Source organism: Montipora foliosa, chromosome 5 (genome assembly GCF_036669935.1).
Source record: "Montipora foliosa isolate CH-2021 chromosome 5, ASM3666993v2, whole genome shotgun sequence".
Lineage (NCBI taxonomy): Eukaryota > Metazoa > Cnidaria > Anthozoa > Scleractinia > Acroporidae > Montipora > Montipora foliosa.
This window is the reverse complement of record NC_090873.1, coordinates 4770293-4783279: the sequence shown is the minus strand read 5'-3', so window position 1 is coordinate 4783279 and position 12987 is coordinate 4770293. Positions and strand designations below refer to the sequence as shown.

Sequence of the window (12987 nt, the reverse complement as noted above, 5' to 3'; positions counted from 1 at the left end):
TTTCGTACACAAGAAGCATCACTTTGATGCTTCAGATTGAAATCTTTCATAGATCTTAAGTTTATGTAATTCCCCAGAATTTATCAGTGACTTTGAATTTAGTTTGGATTTTAAGTTAATTGGACCAATGGGCTGGTTAAACAGTACACTGTTGGCATCCATTGAAACCTTTCTAAATCTGACACCTTTCGTTGTTCCCGCTGGTGTCTGTTGGGACAAGGTTGATAGTATACTGATATCCAGTGCCTCAATATTTTTTTAGGAATGCTTATCCTGATGAGGTCAAACCAAGATAGCAAGCTTTTTTGATCTATGGACTAGACTAGAGCACTACCAAGGTGGGATCTTGCTCGTGGTAATTTATTTTATTTAAGTCTTGCTCTAAATGTTCAAAGCTCAAGAAGAGTCATATTATTTTTTTGTGGAGAACTTGCTCCCAGTTTTGATCCCCAGACATAAAATCTGCAAACATACAAATGTAGGTACATGTACAATTTGTAAATCAGTTGAGTTTGTTGCCTCTCTATTCTGCTCAGACCAGAGGGATTTTCTCTGGGTACCATACAGCAGAGGTACAACAACATTATGTCATTTGATCTGCAAACAGGCAAACAGGCCTTATGCTAAACTTAAAAAGTACTGTAAGTACACATCAGTGAATGATTGAAAAACACTGTGATTTGACTATAATTATTTTATGTGTAACTGTGTGGTGCAGTTCTAGTCAAACCTCACCTTTCAACGTTCCTCACAGGCACAGAGTCATCATCATCATCATCATGATCTATCAGACTCCTAACCACTTAAGAAGTGGCTGGCTCTGCAGTACATTTTCTTAATTATTCAACAAAAATTTATCTCCTTCAGTGAACAGTGGAAGGATGGAAATCTCTTATTAAAGAAAGGAAGTAGATCCTGTCTCTTGCCAGAATGAGATTTTGCAAAGGTTAGAACATTACAGTAGCCATTTCAAGGATATTTTCCCAGACACTGGAGCTTGAATTTGATGAGCAACCTTTTTTGTAGTTTCCTCTTGGATTTTACCAGCAAATCAATTCCCTTTGAAGTTAATCTGATTCACCAAACAAAAGCAAATCAAATTTACCAAATGACATTACGCTGCAAAGATCATTAGCTTAAACAATATTCTTTCTTGATCCCCGCTGTGTATGTGTAGTCTTTGAACAGTGCTATTGCATCAAAGTGAAGGAACATTTCTCGAAAAAAGCTATGACTTCTGACAAACAGCACGTAGACATTGTGCATGACTACAGATATTATTTTTTGTAATTTCGCTGTGACCTGTAGTAAGCTAGTGTTTCATTTGGCAAGTGTGCCAGTTCTGTCCTTCTGTGATTGTTGTCAATCTTGGAAGTTACTTGAATGAGAAATATTCAATCATGGCAGAGTTATAACATTGCTAGTCGAAACAATTTTAAGCAATTCTCTTATAATTATAGACAACTTAAGATTCAAATGACTTGAACAGGATTCAGACCCATGACCCTCTGTGATGCTGGTGCAATGCTCTACCAACTGAGATATGAAGCTTCACAGTTGCAAGCAGGTCAATTTTTTGGCGTCAATTGTTCCTGTGAAAGGACTCAATAAGCCGCACTTCAGATACATACATTTCTTTCAACGTGACTAGTGTTGAAAGCATCAAGACCAGTTTTTCAAACTTTAGTGGGTCTCTTTGTCAAATTTAAGGGCAGAAATGTATAAGTACATGTAGGATGCTTATCAGTGCCTTGCCCAAATTTGCATTTTATAGAGTTAAAGAGAGGAAGGTGCGCAATGTAGCAAGCTTAACTAATAAAAGTGAATTGAGAAGTTCCCATTCATTTTGAATTAATTTACCGTTTACAGTTTTTTTAATGATGTTTTTTAAATGATTCCTGTTTGCAAACAGTGTAGGTGTCTCGACTAGCTTCCTTTGCCTTTGCTTAACATTTTAACCAATAGTCCCCATTAAAACCCCACCCACGAGGGTCTTAACTCCTATGGTACTGGTATCCGCTCTGTTTATGCAATTGTCAATGTCCTACCCAAGGAATCAGGTGACATTAATTTTTGCTTGGATTACAAAGACCAGTTCTAATGCCCATCTTGCCCAGAAAAGGAATTTCTTTTTTTGGCTAAAGGTTGCCGTTCATGGGGTACAATGCAGTAAGCAAACATGTAACCGTGCAGTGGTGGCTCAGTTGGTTGAGCACCGGGCTGTCACGCGGGAGCTCGTGAGTTCAACTCCGGCCGGACCAACACTCAGGGTCTTTAAGTAACTGAGGAGAAAGTGCTGCCTTTGTAACTACATCCGCAAATGGTTAGACTTTCAAGTCTTCTCGGATAGGGACGATAAGCCGGAGGTCCCGTCTCACAAATAACTTCCATGTTCATTAGTTCCCTGTGGAACATTAAAGAAGCCACACACTAGGGGATGAAGTTCCCGGTGTTGTTGCTGTCCTCTGTGTGTATATGGGTGGGTGGGTATAGCAGGTCCACATCAGCTGAATAGCTGCCAAAACTTCAACCTGCTTAAACAAATAACAAACAAACAATGTTAATACTTTACCATAACCTCTCCTGCGGGTTTTTAGATTACCAAGACCTCAATGCCTATCCTCTCCCACCCCCACCCCCTGCATTGAATCATGCAGTATTTGTGAAGTATTTTTCCATGATTGTCTTGATTCGTAATGTGGCAGCAATATTTTTGTCTTCCCTGCAGATTTGTCTTAAACAGGCCAGCGTGGATGACATGAACGGAAGAGCAAACAATTGTTCAAACAAGGAAGCAAGCGCAGAATAGAAGATGGACGAACCTCTACGTTACTTAGTTTTAGCATAATATACTAACTATGATTTTGGTGGACATTTAATTAATTAAAGTAGTCGAACATATCAAAATTCGAGCAATTCTAGTTTAGGTCAACATTCAGCTAATCAACTAGGTTATTTTTTTCTGAATCGTGTTTGCATGGAAGGACATTTTCATTTCTAAGTCGAAGAGAGTTAGTTTTGCATTCCCGGTTAGTCGAGAAAAATACTGTGTGAAGCACTCTAACCAATTGATTCCTTGCTCGTTTATTCTCAATCAACGTTGCTTAAGTACTTTCTTCTGTGGTGTAAGTTGAAGATTTTTTCAATGAACTAGTTGATTTTTGTAAAAATTCCGACTTACCAATTCGTGAACTGTTTAAAAACTAGTTGATTTTCGTACTAAGTCGTTCAACTTTCTAATTTGGACTGTCTTTCAACTATATAACCACCGTTTGGACTGTTCAAAAACTATTTGATTTTTTTGCAAGTCTTTCAACTTAGCAATGTGAGCTGTTTTGTAAACCAGTTGATTTTTGTACTGTCTTTCAGGTTTCCAATTTGCACTGTTTAAAAACTAGTTAATCTTTGTTCTGTGTTTCAACTAAACACTATTTTGACTATTTAAAAACTATTTCATTTTTGTACAAGTCTTTTAATTTTCCAATCTGGACTGTTTCAACATCAGTTGATTTTTGTACTAAGTCTTTCAACTTACCAATTTGGACTGTGGTTTTGTCATAAAGTATAATCGTTTTAAGATCAAGTGCTGGCGTATTGAAGGCTTCATCTTTTGTAAAGGTAATTATCACTAACAAAATACTAGTCAAAAGTTAAAAAGTTTTACAAACTCGGAGCTAAAAAGTTAAAACGTATGAAATATTTCGTCCGTTTTTTCAACTGGACTTCATCAGTCAATGATGTGAATGTTAAAAAGATGAATTTTAAAAAGGTTTTTAACGCCTCTTGGGGGTTAGAATTGTGTCATAGATGGCTGCTAATTCGTAACCATTGTCTCTGTTTAACGCCGGTTTCGTAAGTTTAATTTGAATAGCTTCTTTTATCCTGCGTTTGAAGGTGTTAACTTCGGTTGATAGTACTTTTGTCTTATTTGGATCCACCGCGTGGCCCTCCAGGCGACAATGCTCGTGAATAGCTGATGAACTTCTTGATTGGTGTTGTTTTACTCTGATTTCCAGAGAGCGGGCCGTTTCGCCAACGTACTCCTTGTTACACTTCTCACAATGGATCTGGTACACAGTACCGCATTTCTTGATACCTGTGTGAGTATTAACCAAGATGGTTCTACCAAGATCTCCGTGTACCGCAAACCTACGCACACGGACCAGTACCTAAACTTCCAATCAAACCATCATCTACAACACAAAAGAGCTGTGGTTAACACCCTGATGTTGAGAGCTCAGACCTTGGTTACGGAAAACGATGACAGAGCTAGAGAAACACAGCACGTCAAGCAAGCTCTAAAAATGAATAACTATCCAGAATGGATGCTAACAATACCTCATCCAAAATCTACAACAGAAGATACCGAAGAGCCTCAAAACGAGAAGAAAATCTATGCATCAACGCCATACATCAAAGGAATCTCGGAACGCCTGCAAAGAGCTTTCAAGTCACACGAGGTTACACTTATTCATAAACCCGTCAATTCTCTAAGATCACAATTGGTACGTGTCAAGGACACAACTGTCAATCTCAAGAAATGCGGTACTGTGTACCAGATCCATTGTGAGAAGTGTAACAAGGAGTACGTTGGCGAAACGGCCCGCTCTCTGGAAATCAGAGTAAAACAACACCAATCAAGAAGTTCATCAGCTATTCACGAGCATTGTCGCCTGGAGGGCCACGCGGTGGACCCAAATAAGACAAAAGTACTATCAACCGAAGTTAACACCTTCAAACGCAGGATAAAAGAAGCTATTCAAATTAAACTTACGAAACCGGCGTTAAACAGAGACAATGGTTACGAATTAGCAGCCATCTATGACACAATTCTAACCCCCAAGAGGCGTTAAAAACCTTTTTAAAATTCATCTTTTTAGCATTCACATCATTGACTGATGAAGTCCGGTTGAAAAACGGACGAAATATTTCATAAGTTTTAACTTTTTAGCTCCGAGTTTGTAAAACTTTTTAACTTTTATTATGCTTCCGGAGCAGGAAACAAATGTTTTTGATTGTAAAATACTAGTCAGTATTTATTGGTAAATCAATAAAACGATCAAAAACAAGTCGTTGACTGTCCAACTTTGTTTATTATGCTCTCTCTCTCTCTATCTCTATTACAGTTGTACGTTAACGACTTTTCTTAATTAAATTTGTATTACCAGTGGGGTAAAAATAACAACAGCCCTAATTAGCATGAGACAAGCAGAACCTGATGAATTCTGGTACTTGTAGTCAAATGGCGTGATCATGCAAATGTCCTATTAACATTTCGACCTCGGATATTAGCCAATATCAAAATACCATAATACTCTCTATATGTCCGTCCAAAATTTTGCATAAGCATTGTTTTTATTTTCTCTTGGGACTTATAATGGTAAGAGAAGCTTTCTGACTGGCTCACTCGATCTCGGTTTTCAGCTCAAATACCGTATGGCCAAATATGGAAACTGATTGCGTCAGGTGTTGCCAAGCTGGAAAGTGATTGGCTTTAATTTCCAAGAGTCCAAGCGTTCACAGTTTATTGAAAATTCAATAAAGCAGTTAAAGGGAAGATATCGTTGACGTCACCTATTGTCATTAATGTGCCAATCAAAGCCTGATTGGCTGTCGAAACAAAGTGTCTTTTGTTCCTGTAGTTGGCACTTTTGAAAAACATAAGCAATGTTTGTAAATGGATATCTTCCCTATACCATTCGCACTTGTTGGATATGAGACTGGTGATTTCCAAATGGGTGATAAGTGCGCCGTTGGCTATTTACCAACACAACCAAAGTGCGCTCGTGGAATAATTGTTGAATAAGTCTGACTCTCTTAGCGTGGGCAGGCCTCATTGTTATTAATCGGGAGCCCATTACCCGGAGCTTCCATCTGTATTGTACCCTTGAGTCAACCCTGTCCCGTATCTTTCTATTTTTAGAACTACTACATTTTGACGTATGTGACGTATGTGACTGAGAACATACGTGAAGTGGTTCACATACGTCACATACGTATGTGACGTAATAAAATGGCTGACAATAGGTCTGTTATGATCAGTTATTGTGAAAACACCCAGTAAAGCCCCCCTGCGAGGTGCTTCTAAAAATAGAAAGATACGGGACAGGGTTGACTCAGAGGGTTAATATGGAAGATGGCGGCTCCGGGTAATGGGCTCCTGTATTAATTCATTCATTCACCTTTTTAGCGGCGCTCCGCGAGCGCGTGAAACGCCATTGGTAACAAAATATGGTAACCTCATGGTAACCCATATGTGCGAGGAAATTGGGTTACGGTCACCGTACGTCCACCTGTCCATGTATGCCAATGTGAATCTCTGTGGTGCAACCCGCATTTTTTGGTGGGAACACCTTTCATATGACGTCCATGATATGGTTAATTGACACCAGTCAAAACAAGGTATACGTTGAACGGTATCGCGGGCTCAAGTTTAAAAGTTCATCGAGGTCAGCTGTTTTTTCTTTGGTTGACCGCTAACCAGGTACTGGTTTTCGATTGGATCGCAGGCTCAAGCCCAGTTAACTTATTGTAAGAATAAATGACACGGGCCGTCCGCTTTTAGGCTTTGGTAAATCTATATATTATCGTTGTAAATTCTGCCTCTATTTCATGCCCCGTCTCCTGTAGGGCAGTGAGTATTGATATGAATTATTTGATTCTCTAGTTCATACTTTGTCAGTCTTGCTTGCAACTGCTGAAGTTACTTGTCTAATTGCAATGACCTTGACTTTCATTTCACGCTGACCTACCATTGGCCGTTGTTAACTGTTTCCTTTAGCAAAAGCTATGCGTCACCCCAGTTCTGGGCAAGTAATGGCCGGAACCGGAAATAGGTCTGCGTCTTTAATTAATTCATTCACACTAATATCTATCTAAATTCTACTTTGATGTTATACCTCGTCCCCTGTGGCGCAATGCGATAGACAAGTGCTCATATCGACGATAAGCGGAAGTTTTTTTATTCTCGTTCATATTTTTGTCAGGCTCGTCTTACTGCGATTATCTCTTTTGACTGCTATTCATATCCATTCCACAGTTGTGAACAACTTCGATCTGGCGGTTTTTGACCACAACTAAGTCAAACGCTTCCTTATCATCATTAATTAATTCATTCACATTTTAAGATATCTTATTTCTGTCTGTAGTTCATACTTCATCCTCTGTGGCTCACGGGATGAGACGCGTTTTAACCTTGACTACATGTACAAACCTAATTTTTTCCTTCATTCACATTTTTTCTGGCTTGCAATTGCTTAAGTTGCTCGTCTGACTGCGATTATCTTTTTTAACTGCCATTTTATTTCTATTCCGCAGTTTTAACCCACTTCTGGCCGTTGTTAACCGGAAATAAGCCTGCTCCCTTTTGCGTTGTTCACAGGAAATAACAGTATCTCATATAAATCTATAAAATAAAATATAATAAATCTTGTCTAATTGCAATTATCTTTTTCAACGGCCATGTTATGTCCATTCCGCAGTTCTTACCTACTTCTGACTGTTGTTAACCGGAAATATATCTGCCCCTTTTCGTTGTTAAACCGGAAATAACAATTCATTATCTAAATTTTGCCTCTATTTCATATCCAGCCCCCGTGGCTCACTCAGGAACGATCGAGCAAACCATCAATATGCCGATAAATTTTCTTACTTCATTTGTTAACCGGAAGTAAGTCATCCCCCTTTTGTGTTGGGAACAGGAAATAACAAATCACTATCTAAATTTTGCTTATTTTAAGTGCTCACCCCTATGGTCAAATGGATAGATGCGCTGTTCAGATGCGGACGAGGGGGTTTTTTTCCCCTCGTTCGTGTTTGATATGCGTCTCCTGGCTGGGGGGTGGGCCCACCTGTCCTCCAGGGATTTTGCTTCTCTCGACCAAAATCCTTCACGCACCCTAAAACATCTCATTAGGATGCAGGACTGCGAATAACCTGGACCCGAAATAAGAAATAAGTAAAAGCGATTAGCTAACTGGTTTGCTTTCAGTTGGCGTCAAGTTCTCTACGTATGAGTGCGGAGTCAGTGGGTGGAGAAAGCAGTAATCCATTTTCGTTAGAGCAAAAGTGCGAACGCCAATCTCCCTTCGGATTCAATTCACCTTTGATGCAAGCAAATTTGCGTAAGTAAAGTCGGGCTAGCTTTGCGTTGAACAATTAACCGAATTCAAGTCCTAAGGTTGCGTTCACGATATAATGTCTTGTTTTTGATTCTTCCCGCTTTGCACATTAGTGTTTCCTGTCTTAAAGTACGCTGGGTCGCTTCCAATTTTGTTTCCCTCATAAACAACCCAATGCCCTCATAGTCGAGATGTAAATCTTGCTTTTCAAAAGGTTTAAATAATTTTTGTGGAAGGAGCACAGTTGAAATGTTTTAAATTTGTGAACGTTTGTTAGTTTACATGATGCGAATTCCATTTTATTGAGATTGACTTTGAAACACCTTATATTTTCCCCCTTTTCAAGTTTTAGGTATCTTTTTGTTGACCATAATTTGCAAAATGAAAAATACAAGGGGTTTTTTGGAATAAAACGTTTATTTCTTGAGGTTTTTCTTCTGGTCAGTGCTGATAGTATGCAAAATGATACTTTCTTATTTTGATTGTTGTACAATTCATTCAATTCGTTCCCAAAAGGGTGACCTTGTTTTTTTGGCACCTCAGTTTGGACGATGTGCATAATTAAGGATTCCTTCGTACCTCTGGGAAAGGTTGAGCCAATAAAAAAGTGTCTTGCTTTTTTGACACATCGGTGCTGAAAGGATGTGTTCAAGCTGCGTATGATGATATTTTAATCCACACCCATTCATGTCTCGCATTGCAGTTACAAGACGTTCGGATGTGCATACGGTGTAGGGACGAGTTCATTGTAGATGGAAGAAGTGCTGCCGGAGGGAGAATTTTCTGTTTTGAAGCCTGCTAAACCAGTGAAGCTTCATCGTGGGAAGCCACAGTTTAATGAACAACTCTTTCCCAGTTTTGTTACTTGTGCGGACAAACAGAGTGAGCAGAAGTGAAGTACTTGGTTCATCTCTTTTTTTCTGTCAACAAGTTCACGGCAGTCTTGACTCGACGGTAAGAATTTTCAAATGGCTTATAAGTAGAGTTTCGGTTTTGACCTCTAGAAGTTAAGTGACGGATATGTCCTGTAAAAAGAACAAGTTGAAAGTTCTGAAGCCGTGATTAATCATGTTCTTTCCCGCTTTGAACTGACCATGTTGTGAAGTTCTGGAAACCGCTTTCTGGGAACCTTGAAGTTAACTTAACCTTATTATTGCGATTTTGACGTCGCCTCCGTTTTTTTCTTCCAACCCGAAGTCCATGAAGATATTTAAATGTAATGAAATTAGATATCCATAAAGGAGTCATTTTCAGTATCTGCTTAGGGTATTTTTGACTATGTATTTAAACTCTTTGTCGACAAAATCTTGAAAAAGGATCGGTTCCATTTTATTTCATTTTTTTGATTGGGAGTGTTGAATACGTTAAATTAAAGCTTAGGTGTAAATAAAATATCTCCTGGCCACTGTGTGGTGTAATTCCTGTTCCATTCCTTAGTGCTTTGTCCGGCTTCGAGCCCAATGTGATTCCTCAAAGGATGGGTTAAAAAATATTGTTCACTGTTCCGGTCAAAATCCGTTGAATATCTTAAGAAAGTGACATTCCTAAGCTGTATTCGGTCGGGTCTTTCTAATAAGCACTTTCGCCAAGCCTTTAAAATCAAACCCATGCTACTACAATACAACAGTTAAAACACTAGGGGCTGGGGGTCTACAGCACCCTCCCCCCCCCCCCTCTCACTTTTTTCCTTTTCTTCGTTGTTTTCTCCAAACCTCTCCCTGCTCCCCTCACACTCCCGTGATCCATACTAAAACCTTGCCCTCCCCTCCCCATTTTTAGAACGTACTCCGCGTCCCCTGCTGACAATCTCCATGCAAGTCATCTTGTCTGAAAATGCGCGTACAAACTCATTAAAGTTCTGCAAATGCAGCAAAGAGTTTCCCATATGCTGTTTGAGTTGGTGTTCACAACACGGTCAACTTAGTTGAAATGAATGTCATTAGCTTTGTCTTCATCAGGGCGTTTTTTGAAGGTGCATGGTGAATGCCCTTTTCAAAGTAAGGCCATTCAAATAAAGGTTATGGCTCCATTTCAGTTATTTATTTGACCCGGTTTGTTCCAGCTGTCGTGTGGGTTTTCAATTATCTATAGAAGTCGCTAATTAACATTTTATTGATAACTAAGTACTACAACCGCCGCGTCCTTTTCAGGACACGATACTTAAAAATATCAGACGAAGATAACTATCAGAGCGCACTTTCCTTATTTCCACCGCTTTCATTCCTATAAGAAGAATCTCCATTCCTACCGAAAGTTTAAGCCGTGGGAAATACTGTTTTTGATCAAACTTGTTTAAAGAGTCTTGCATCAGGAAAAAAAGAATATTAGAATCGCTTTCCACTTTGTGACGTTAATAACTCTTAATAACATTAGTATAACAGAATTAATATTGCAATAAGTAACATTGTCACTCTTAATTATTCAAGATGTTAGCGCCCGGGCAATTTGAAGTCAAAAACAAGCGTTTCTGAAATTCATTTAGTTCGTATGCAAACGCTTTTTCCGAAAAACAATGCAATCAAATTTTATGGTAAGAAAACGTTCCTGTGGTTTGAAGTTATTTTCTCGTTGGAGTGGAGGTTCTTTTTAAAGGACAAGAAATATTATAGGAAATTTGTTTGCAGAAAAACGTCTTTTTAAGTACAATTATTTAGGTGATAATATACTCTCGCCGAGGTTTATGTCATGTGGCTCTGAACGCGACACGCGGGGTTATCACAGTAAGGGCCCTAAATGAAATGCGTACCTCCCGTTTTTGATCAAGGAAAGGAAATACAGCTTTGAAATACAGTTTCAATTACAGTTTCATATGTAAAGGAAAGAAAAGCTCTAAGTTTGGGGGACATTTAACGATTATTGGGAGAATTTCAAATCCAATTAACTTGTAAAAACTCTGTGGAAACTGATTGTTTATAAGCTGAGATATCGAACAGTTAAAGTGCAACTCGCCACTAAAAATGTCTTCGCATAAATAAACTTGTTATTGTTGCACCTGGAATTTTCCGCGAGATGCTGTATACTTTCAAAGTTTGAAAATTTGCACCTTTTTGCCCATCACAGGACAATATTAAGGGATAATGGGTTTAGTTTAGATTGTTACGTCATCTCTGTGTTTTCGTCGCGGAAAAAAAAAACACACACACATTCAAAGAGGGAGCTTAGATTACACTTTTGAAAATACCAGATTTGTGTGTTTTTCGGATGTAGCAACAAAATTAACATAGAAAATGGCATAGCTCTACACGGGGTCCCTTTTTCAAACAATGATCTTCCTGGGAAGTGCGTGAGAAGACGAAACAAAGTGTTACGGTTTTTTAAAGAGACGGCGAGCGCACTGGCTGCCATCAAAGTTTCCTTCAATATATTCCCCGCACTTTAAGAGAGAGGACTATAGTGTCGATAGCTTGCATACGTTCCAAAGGTCCGCCAGTGTCTGCTAACTCGCCGTCTTCTTCAAAATCCGGCCACAAGCCGTGCTTTCAATGCCTTTACTCTACTTCTAAGTCGAGTTGCGTGATTTTATTCCCTGAATGTTTGATTGTTCCTTTTATATCTTTTTACATTTGATTGTAGCTTTTAAGATGTATCATGTTCTCGATTGTAAAGATTCGCGTCTGTTGAGTCTGGCTTTTTTTTTCAATAAAGACACTTATTATTTACTTACTTACTCACTCACTCACTTACTCACTCACTTACAAAACTAGACATGGACTCTAGTCTTGATAGTCCTGGGGGTAGGTTAACTCTGAATTTGAGCCTAAAAATGGCATACTTAATAATGATCACCCCAATGGACAACAAAGATTGGCAAAAGAAAAAAAAGCTCCGACTTAACGATGTAGTCTGCTGCTCTTCACCATATCGCAACCCGTGAGTTGACGTCACAGCATGTTCCGAGGACCCAGGAGCCTTTAAGTTACCGGAAGTAACTAAGAATGAAAATAGCTGTTGGAAAAACGCGGGGTATTTGAGCAACCTGGATAATTAATGTGATAGCAAAGTAAGGATATATTTGTGCAAAAAAAAACATTTATGGGTTAGTTTTGCCACTTTAAACGACTTGAATGCAACGATGATTCGACTAAGTCGCTCAACTGGTGGAAATAATTTAACCCAACTTTGCTCACCAATATGACGCACTGTCCAAGTCCCTTATTCTTCCCCATAAAGAGGATTTCGCCCGAAAGTCTTCAATAAACATTTAAAAGCCGAAATTCTTTAATCTCTATGTTGTATGCTTTTTACGCTGTCATATATAATCAAGAAAGAAAAGAAAACCAAGGGGACAAGAAATTAAACACCGCTTCTATTTTTCACTGCCAAGAAACCCGTGTGATATATCATCGGTCTCCCCCATTAGTTTTCCTTTCGCCCGTCGCCAAGCAACTATTGTTGCCCCTTGAAGACTCTGGTGAGTTACAAATGTGACTCACCCAGAGCACCGTCCGTATAATTTACCAACTTGCGCGGTTGGTGGGCGGGCAAGACTCTTTCCACCGAAAAGAAGATACAATCTCTAGAAGGGCAATGGGACAAACGATGTGATGCACCTCGCTTAGGAGAAAAAAAACATCTCTGGGACGACAATGAACAAAAAGACGAACAAGACAAAAACGAAGAAGAATCTGAGGAGAATACTAAGAGTATGTCAAAGTATACGAAAAGTCAAGTAAGTTATTTCAAACTATGGGATTATGCCGCCCCCACCTGAGGGAGAAGCCCTGGGAACGAAGTTGCGCCCCCCCCCCCTCCTAAAAAATATTATTATTAAATTTATTATTATAATTATGATAATTATATTTATAATTATTAAAATTTAAACTAAAATTAGTTACTATAATTATGATAATTATGATAATTGTTATAA

The 12987-nt window shown here is 38.9% G+C and overlaps 1 long non-coding RNA gene across 5 annotated transcripts in view; it reads left to right on the top strand.

Moving 5' to 3' along the window:
* LOC138003443 (uncharacterized) overlaps window positions 1-12987 on the top strand; it is a 199688-nt gene that overhangs the window by 50269 nt on the left and 136432 nt on the right. For 3 of the 5 annotated variants that reach the window (XR_011123551.1, XR_011123554.1, XR_011123550.1), the window contains 3 exons: window positions 263-338; window positions 868-946; window positions 2729-4598. The exons of the other annotated variants lie outside the window; for them this stretch is intronic. This is a non-coding gene — a long non-coding RNA (uncharacterized lncRNA). Of the gene's footprint in view, window positions 1-262; window positions 339-867; window positions 947-2728; window positions 4599-12987 lie in introns of those variants that run through there. 5 annotated transcript variants of the gene reach the window in all.